The sequence below is a fragment of the Malus domestica genome, chromosome 05, assembly GCF_042453785.1.
Source record: "Malus domestica chromosome 05, GDT2T_hap1".
Classification (NCBI taxonomy): Eukaryota; Viridiplantae; Streptophyta; class Magnoliopsida; order Rosales; family Rosaceae; genus Malus; species Malus domestica.
Window position 1 is genome coordinate 24,531,492 of NC_091665.1, and position 10,480 is coordinate 24,541,971.

Genomic DNA, 10,480 nt, shown 5'->3' on the forward strand with positions numbered 1-10,480 from the left:
TTCTCCAGTCTATAGTGGCCTACATAAACAATAATGAAGTTGTGACACAAGATTGTAAGCATCCAACAAGTCAAATCCTACAAATTAGCATCAATACCTGGACCAACGACCACACTTGATCAAGTTTCAAAGATTCTATTTGGTGCCAATCAGGTGAATCAATTAGGATCATTCCACCATCATGAGCCAACATTGCTATGTAGCGGCCAAATCTGGCCACATTGTCACAAGAAGAAATAGCTTGACCGAATCTGTTAAAGTTCAGTTTTTTGCACCTCCCCCTGCCCCCACCGTATTTTGTTAACTCCCCTATTCCTCTTTCGAGTTGTGGGTGACAAAGAAGTTAAGCCACTTGATTGCGTATGTCGACTACATGTCTTATTGGGTTGGTTGGTTTCAAATGATTCATTTTCGGTGACTACACCAAATTGGGAGTGTGGTTGAGTTCCCATAGATGCCAAAAATGCATCATCATCAAGCATCATATTAGCCATCTACATTGTAAATTGCAAATGAAGTGTAATCAACAAGAACTATTTATTTACACCAACAAGAACTAGGCTAAATAGCCAAAATAGTCCCTGATGATTTGCCTAACTCATCACTTTGGTCCCTAACACTTCAAATCAATCAAAGTGGTCCCTGAGATTGTCCACCATCCATCGTTTTGATCATTCCGTTAAAAACTCCGTTAAGTGTCCCGAAGCTCTTGACCGGAAGTTTGGGCAATTTTCAAAGCTTCGTAACTCAATCGTTTCTTAACCAAATTCGACCCATAATATATCAAAATGAAGATAGGAAAGTGTAAAATAATATTATACCTATTTAGAAGCGCAATGGTTACCGACGATGGCCGGAAAATAGCCTCAAAGTTGAATGGTCCGAAAGAAAACTGGAAAACTCGCCGGAAACTGGGTAAACTTTAAACGTTCATAACTTCTTCAATACTAAACGAAATCAAGTGATTCAAAAACAAAAATCATACTTCTCAACGAGATGAAGAGAATGGTATCTTTTTCGATGGCTAACTCATAGTGGTTTGGCCTGCAAACGGCTTGAAAATGGCCGTGGACAGCCAATTTTGAGCCTTTTTCCAGCCAAACCATGGCAATTTAACCATTGAAAAAGATACCATTCTCTTCGTCTCATTGAGAAGTATGATTTTTGTTTTTGAATCACTTGATTTCATTTAATATTGAAGAAGTTATGAACGTTTAAAGTTTACCTAGTTTCCGGCGAGTTTTCCAGTTTTTTCTCGGACCAGCCAACTTTGAGGCTATTTTCCGGCCATCTCCGGTAATCATTGGGTTTCTAAATAGGTGTAATCTTATTTTTAAACTTTCCTATCTTCATTTTGATATATTATGGGTCGAATTTGGTTAAGAAACAATTGAGTTACGAAGCTTTGAAAATTGCCCAAACTTCCGGCCAAGAGCTCTGGGACACTTAACAGAGTTTTTAACGGAAAGACCAAAATGATGGATGGTGGACAATCTCAGGGACCACTTTGATTGATTTGAAATGTTAGGAACCAAAGGGATAAGTTATGCAAATCTCAGGGACCATTTTGGCTATTTACCCCAATAACTATTTCTTTACACCAATGAATATACAGGTAACATTAATAAGTTCTGTAACGATTCAAATTATCTACATTTTATAATCATGCATAAATTATCCTTAAATAAAAGGGACAAAATCTTTTCATTAAGACATTCAATTATTGATAGAAGAAAAAAGATGAACACACTATATGATGCCACCATTTAATGTAACCATCATGTGACTTTTGAGTTGACTGATCTTTGTCGAGGTGATCATCAAAGAAAGACCTAAGATTGACGGCTAGATCACAATGTGTAGTGTCTTAGAAGAGTTATAGTTTATATTGTGCATTCATTCAATGAACCACAACATCAAATACCGAAAAAGCCATGAATATGAGTACAATGGAATCTGAACACTAAATAGTCACATAGAGCATATCTGGTTTGATCATAGTGGTGTAAAGCAATCATACTTATGCACCATGGTGGAGGTTTGATCCCCATCGATTTCTCTCTCCCTTACTAATTAGTTATTTAACTCGCTAACATTATTGATGGTTAAAAATATAAAAAAATTAAAAAAAAGAACAAAAGCAGGGTCACGTAGTAATAGGAGTATGATCGATATGATTAGGAGTATGATCGATCGAAGGATGATGGATGAACTCGCACACTCTATTCTATATGTTCCTTAGGAGGGATACTTATCTGAAAGACAACTGGGATGGTACTGGTAGGGAAATCCCTCATAATTTCAATGAGACCTGCAATCCCAAAGACTTGCACCCATCCTAGATTCTTAATCCCAAACCCACTGTCCTCTGAAACCCACTATCCTCAAACCATAAACCATATTCGACAAAATAAACATCCAATTTGACCTTAAACATTAAAGAACAGAAACCCATTGAAAAAATGAAATTCAGAAACCTTGCCTGTATCTTGGGCCTTTTGTGTCTCGGTGTGTGTAGCCAGAGGATAGAGGAGCACCTTTGAACTGGACAGAGGAGCAGCCTTGAGGTGGATGAACTCCACGGAGGAGTGGGTTCGAACTGGACGGAGGAGCGGGGAGGAGTGCTGTTAGAATTTTTGGAGAGTGAGGGTGAGACGGACTGAGAAAGGGTGGAATGGAAGCTTTCCAGTTTCTAACCATTTAATATAGCTACTATTTTTTAATTAATATTTTAAGAGTGAGTGGGCACAATTTTGTAATGAGGTGGGGTTAAATCAGATTGTGGCAAACCAAGTTTTTGAATTTGGTGGTGGGAACTTAATATAATAGAGGGAGAAGTCCAATTTTAAAAAATAGAGGGAGAATCCAATTTGGAGAAGGGGAAACTTAATATAAGTTCAATTTTATAAGTCATTATTAGTTATAGTCCAATTTAATTTGTTTTATTTTTCAGGTGAGGTCCAGTGATTAATTATCCATATAAGTTTATTTGTATTAACTTGCCAAATTTACCCGTAAATTGATTAATTAAGTAATTGCTGTTTATTTTTTCATTTGTGATTAATGTTAATCTTATCCTTAATTATAGGATTAGGGATTTAAATCTCTATTTTTTTTCTCATTACCCAAACCGTTCATTTTCTTTTCTTGTTTCAGTTCTCTTATCTTGTTTCTCCCTCACAATATCTTTATCTTCCTGTGTTATTTTGCATTACTCAATCTTGTGTTTTGGGTTCTTCCTCTTTTTTTTTTTTTGGTTTCTTTCTCCTTTCCATTATTATTTTTATTATTTTTGAAGTTGTATCAAAGATTAATTGTGTTTATCTACCAATACCATAGGGTTTTTTTTGTTTATATATATATATATATATATATATATATATATATTATAACACTCTACCTATATTAGAGATTAATTGCATATGTATCATTTGTTTTCTTGTTTGTAAATTAACCACAGGCATCAGAAATTTATTGCATTGCTTACATGCATCACATATTAGTTGCATTCTCTATCATATATATAGTTTAATTAGACAGTATTTACATATTCATGTCCAACAGATGATTGGATACATTGATAGACAAGATGGAGACAATCATGCTCATCAGGCATCATCTGTCCAATAGATCATTTTGTGATCATATTCATTTGCCTTATTAAGCTCCCTGATTTTATGTAAATATTGATTTATAGAATTTGTCCTTATGCAAATTGTCAAAGCTTGTAAACCCTCTGTAAAACTGTATAAATACAATATATCGAGATGAATGAAGATCATTCAAAAAATTCTACCAAAAACTTGTGCGTGGTCTTCATGTTATTTCCCTGCAGTGTTTAATCTTTCATACATGACCAAGCTACATAGTAGATATAAGTTCTTGATCATTACAAGTCTAATAATTGTTCACAATTTCTGCAACATCCAGCCTTGTTTGCACTATATCATCATCCCCTAACGTGTTTTCTATATCTTGAGTTGTGTTGGGGTCTTCTACATCTATATCGAGCATGTTGTAAACGTCTCGTGGCTTTGTCTTTGTAGCAACAAACCAATCAGTGTTAATAGGATCTTGAACATAAAATACTTGCGTTGCTTGTGACCTCAGTATGAAGGAGTCATCCGATGGTAAACGATGTTCACAATTAATTAAAGTGAACCCAAACTCGTCCTTCTTAGTACGAAACATTTTGCTCTTGACATCAAACCAATCATAGTCAAACAGTATAACCTTCCGACCATTGTGATAATCTAACTCAATGATATCTGTCACAACACCATAATAATCCACATCTTCATACCTTGGATTCCTTTAGTTTACTAGCAATGTGTCATAAGCCTTGCGTTGCCACACTGTGAATTCATTGAATTCTGCGGTATGAACCAGACGGGAAACATAATTATAACCCTAAAAATATATATATACTAGGAGTAAATCTACAAGGGCTAATTAGAAAGAAAACATTATTATATTGGAATATGACATAAGTTGATAAAATGACCGAAGAGGAGTCCAGCATAGCATAAGATAATTATATTTTCAAACACTAGTGAAATATAACATAATACAAAATAGATCATTTGTCCTCATCACTGCTGCTTAAAATCTCAATGGTAACATTGTGCATATTTCATGAGTTCATATGTGGGAGAGACAGACTTGTAAGACGACTTTGTGCTTGATAAGTGTGTGGTTCTCCAACAATAACAACATAACTAGTAGACTCTTCATGAACGTTGAGCTGGATGATTGGTTGTGAATTTGCTGTTGTAATGTTTGAAGCAATAGACGAATGTGATGTTGGAGATTCAGTTCTAATTCTAATTCCATGACGTCGCTGTCCACCATTCTCAATGATGTACAACTTGATCAAATTCAAAACAAACGCAAGCGTATGAAGCAACCTTCTATTTTCTATAGACAACTTAGTGAAGGAGTGTGAACGTTTTACACTAGAATACAAGCACAAATTCATAATTGTGCCAACATATTCTTTTGTTATTATTTATTAATATTTATTGGACACAATTTATAACATTTGTGTCATAAAAAAGAATTTATAATTATTAACTCATTTGTCTAAAGACCCACTAACTCTTGTATGGAGAATGATGACCCTAAGGGCACAATTGTTAGTTTTGTGTCACTGCATGAAGGACTTTTTATACAATAAGAAAATAAATACTTACGATAAAGCCAAAACCATATCATCAAGTATCCAAAACAAAACTGTAGGAAGATAACAATCTATAAAGCAGTTGAAAAAGATAAGAATCTAACAAACATCTCCAATTCTAATTCCGCAACGTCGCCTATCAATGATGTAGAACTTGATGAAATTTAAAGAAACACAAGTGTATGAAGCAACCTTCTATTTTCCATACACAAATTAGTAAAGGAGTGTGGACGTTTTATATTAGAATACATGCACAAATCCATAATTGTGCCAACATATTATTTTGCTATAGAGTGATTTATTATTTATTAATATTTATTGGACACAATTTCTAACATTAGTGTCATAAAAATGATTTTATAATTATTAAAATATATTGTGTATTTGAAGACTGAATGGGAAGTAGGCTGATTCATTACTTATTAATATTTAATGGACACAATTTCTAACATTTGTGTCATATAAAGGAATTTATAATTATTAACTCATTTGTCCACTAACTTTTGTACGTACCCTAAGGGCACAATTGTTGGTTATGTGTCAATGCATGAAGGACTTTTAATACAGTAAAAAAAATAAACACTTGCTATGAAACCAAAAACCATATCACAAATATAAAAAAAACAAATCTCCAGGAAGATAACAATCTAAAAAGTAGTTCAAAAATATATGAATCTAACAAACATTCATCGTAGCTAGAAATGATTCATTGTAAATCTAAAACACGCCACTTAGTACTACGGTGCAGTGATATTATTCTTTACTTGTAAGTGAGAGATCTGAGGTTCGGCTTTCGCGAAAAACGAATTTGAACAATATTATTGCTAACTTATTTTGAGGCTAAAATATTGCATAGTAATAAAGAGCTCCATACCATTATTTACCCCAATTTTATAAATTTTAATTTTGGTGTGCTAGAGGAGGTAAAGACAAAGGATAAAACACATACAATGCTTCTGACAAATAATTTTTATAGGCACAAAATGTTTTTTGTGCCCATCTTCAGTAAAAAACAGATGTCATCTAACCCTACTTAGCACGGTTTCCGTGCCCATTACTGTTTTGTGTCATTTTTTTTAACATTGGGCACCATAGATGGTGCCCTCTATGGAATGAGAACTGTTTAAGCTTTTTAGTGGTCAAACAGGCACAAAATTCTCAATTGTGCCCTTTATTTTGTATCCAAAGCTCATTTTTCTTGTAGTAATAGCTAACCATGAAAATGCGTCGCAAGGTTGAGCACAAAGAAAGCTACAGAAGCAGGCTCCTAAATGAAGAATAACGCGTCAAATAGCACCAACCGCAGAACTACGATACCATTATAATAATGGGAACTTTAACAAAAAGCTCCCGGTATTTTTTACTCTAACGAAAAACCATATTTTTACACTAAAAAGTCAATCATGGTACTATTCACTTTACTCTTTATTTTGTCTTTATTGTTAAAACTCAAAGTTTTCAAGCCATTTTCATTAGTTTTCCTTATAATATATTGTAAAAGAAAATGTTGCCAAGGCATGTAGTCCAAGAAGACAAACCTGCATCTCGTAAACACGCTCGAAGGGCCATTTACCATGATATTTGACTGGACCGTTCCCAGCTGCTTCTCTTTCTTTCTCTCTGTCAACCATACAATAGTAACGGCAATCACTTTGGCAATCCCATTATTTCCAGTGCTGATAAAGAGGTTCTTGCAAGGACCATGGACCATCAACGGAGACCCCATCGGAAGAAAAATTGCAATGTGGAAAGCATCTCTACGTTACACATTCGGTTTCTCCACATTGTTTTAGACATGCCCTAATTGCAATTAATCATTTATCAATTTCCAAATTCGCAATGTGAAATCTACATGACAAGTTACAAGTGAAGGCAAAATAACAAAATGTTGATCCACCAAAGAATTAATACTCAAGGAACTTGTACAACTTAGGAATAAACCAATTATTACAAATTACTTTCTAGCAAGGTACTTACCAAGAATAATTCCAATTGTGTAATAAAGCTTGGTAAATTAACTCTATGGAAGCTATTTTATTCAAGGGTTATTATGTATCAATTCATCCACTAAATTACTCATTAGTGAATCACCATATAGAAATTGCTGAAATTTCAGTCATTTGGAAGATAAATGGCTGATTCAAAGAAAGAACGCCTTGTGCATGCTAGAGTAATTTAGGAGGCTACATTGTGTTCTAACTGATGAACAAGAAGAGGTGACAATCCATATGTAGTTTTTAAACTTTGAACAAATATGAAAACCTCAAAAAACATACAACTTGCAGAACTCAATATGAACAATAAAAGAATATCTAAAAAATGGATAAAACAATTACCTATAGCCATGATGTGGGTTAAACAATCATTAATTATAAATAACATCATCATAATCTTTTCTGATATTATTCATTACAAAAACCAACCTATGCAAGAATGAAAAAAAAGGAAATTTACAACTGTTTACAGCGAAATGTCGAACCTTTCTGTTGGTGCCCATGTAGATTCAAACTTATCTTTTAGCTAACTGAATATGTAATCTATGTCGCTTTTGTCTTTCATAGCATTTTTTATCAAATTCCCTTTCATAATTTGTCTCCGAATTCATTATTCTGTATTTGCAAAGCAATTTGAAAAATATGCAAGGAAGAGAACATATTCATTTGTCACTAGAGTGCGTGGAAATATCGGTATACACAAAAATCATGAGGGTAACCTCTGAGATGTAACTCTATAATCAACATACCTCTGAATTAAAGAGGCGGCTATACGGTACCATCACATATGCTTCGGTACTATCACATTGCTGAAATTTTTGATGATTGGTCAACCGAAGCATATGTGATAGTACCGTATCGTATGCAATGCCTTGTAAGTGACTCGAATTCTTCCGGTAAATTCCTCTGAATTCTTTAGCAAACATCCGGTCGTTAAACTTAGCAATATATGCCATGTACACCGATGCAATCAAGAATTAAGCATGAAATCAAATGTGATATGTGATAGTATCTTCCTAGGTAACTCACTGGTGAAGATGGCATTTTACCGCAGAGGCAAAAAGTTTTCATGCCTAAGCACCTTGGTGCGGGTTTGATCTTCACCGACTTCCATAACAACTAATTATTTAACCCACTAACGCTATCGTTCTACTAAAAAAACTCAGTTGATAATACAAATGACATAATCGAAAGCTATAGAGTTGAACAAACAGTTAATACATGATACAAGATCAATACATTTTCCATTGCTGTAACTATTGAAGATTCATTTTTTACTATTAACATTCATTTTTTACGATTTTTATAGTCTGAGAGTATGCAAATAAAAAAGGATAAATTACACAAAACTACCTCAATTATTGGTCGAACCATAATCTCATACCTCATGTTTTAAAAATTACAATGTCATTCCTTATCTTACAAATTTATTGCAATGTCAGACCTCCGTCAGTTTTTCTGTTAATTTATTTGTTAAATGCTGAAGTGGTTTGAGGCGGGCCCAATTCGTAGTTCAGTTGGATTAAAAATTAATTAAATATTCAAAAACTAAAATTATTTAAATGTTTTTATTTAAAAATATGAGACCCACCCTACAAACTCATCCCCTCACCCTTCTTCACCAACCATTTCCTCTACCACCGTTTCTTAGGCGAGCTTCTTAGGCGAGTTAACTACAAACTCTAGCGACAAGCATCGTTGCCACCACCACCATTCCACTGCTCTCGGTGCCATGAACAGGATCCACCCAGAGTTTAGGTTGCTTGGTTGCAGTTCATGGCGGATCGAACTAGGGAATTCTCGGGATTTCAACGCCGGAAATCTCGTCTTTAGAGAGGACGGTGAAGGTGTAGCGTTAGAGATTGGGGATAAATTGTTTTGGGTATTTTATTAAGGTTTCTGAGTGAGCGAGAGTGACACTTGGGATTGGAGATGGTGGTAAGATTTGTAAAGCTTAAATGGTCTCCTGCCTTCTATGCAATATGACCATCTGGAAGAAAAAAAAAAGGACGAAGAGGAGGAGGAGAAAGAGGTTGGAGGAGGAACTTCGGAGAAGATTGGTGGGGAGAGATGGATGAGGAAGATGGGTCGGACAGACTAGGAAGATTTGAGCAGCGACGAGTGAATCGACAAACCAGTGGCCGAGATGGTGGACGGGGGAAAAAGGTGAGGGGATGAGTTTGTAAGTGGTGGGTCCCTCTTCTTTAATAAAATATTTAAATAATTTTAGTTTTAGTTTTTGAATATTTAATTAATTTTTAATCCAACTGGATTAAGAAGTGGGCTCGCCTCAAGCCACGTTAGTATTTAATAGAGAAATTAACAGAAAATTTGATGAAGGTCTGACATTGCAACAAATTTGTAAGATGAGGTATGATATTGTAATTTTTAAAACATGAGGTATGAGATTGTGTTTCGACCAATAGTTGAGGTAGTTTTGTGTAATTTACCCAGTGTTTTAAAAAACGGCCTAGGCGCTGGGCGTGGTTATGCTGATCTGATTAGGTTCGAATCGTTAAGAAAAATCAGGGAGCTGTTAGGCGTCCGCCTAGGCGCTCTTAGGAGGCCTGGGCGGTCTAGGCAGCGGTTTAGGTAGAGTGAAATGGTTTCCTGGGAATAAATCTAACCAAATACCCAGAATCGCAAAAGCTTTCTCGCCACTTTGACTCCCTCTCTCTGTGCACCACGACTTTCTTAGTTGTCGCGACTCCCTCTATCTGAAATCCATCGAAAAAAGAGGAACTTACACCGAAATAGAAGAAGAGGAAACAAAAAAAAGGGGAGAATTTACAGAGGGAAAACGGGAAAGAAGAAGAAGAAGAAGAAGAAGAGGAAAGGGGAAAAAGACAAAAACGATGAGGAAAAGGAAGAATAAAAAAGAATAAAGTTTCGGTTTTCAAAATGGTTGGGAGTCTCAAGGCGTCAAAATGGTGTTGGGAGTCTCTGACTCTCCTGGCTGATGTGAATTGTGAGGGATGCATGGGGACTAGGGGTGGAAGGGTGGGGTCACATCACACACATGGTGCTTTATGAAATGGGGAAGGATGCATGCACTTTTTCATAATTTTTTCTTTATTACAAACCACCTAACCCACTACGTGGGATTTATACCTTTATTTTTTTAAAATTAGATACAATCATTCAAAATATCTTAAGTTATATGGTATATGTGCTTAATGTATTTTTTAATTTCGAACTTGTTGAATACTTTTTTTACATTTTATCATTATTTTATTATCTTATTTATAGATTTCACAAGTATAATTTTTTGTAAGTGTTAATATGCATATATTTACAAGAAATTTAC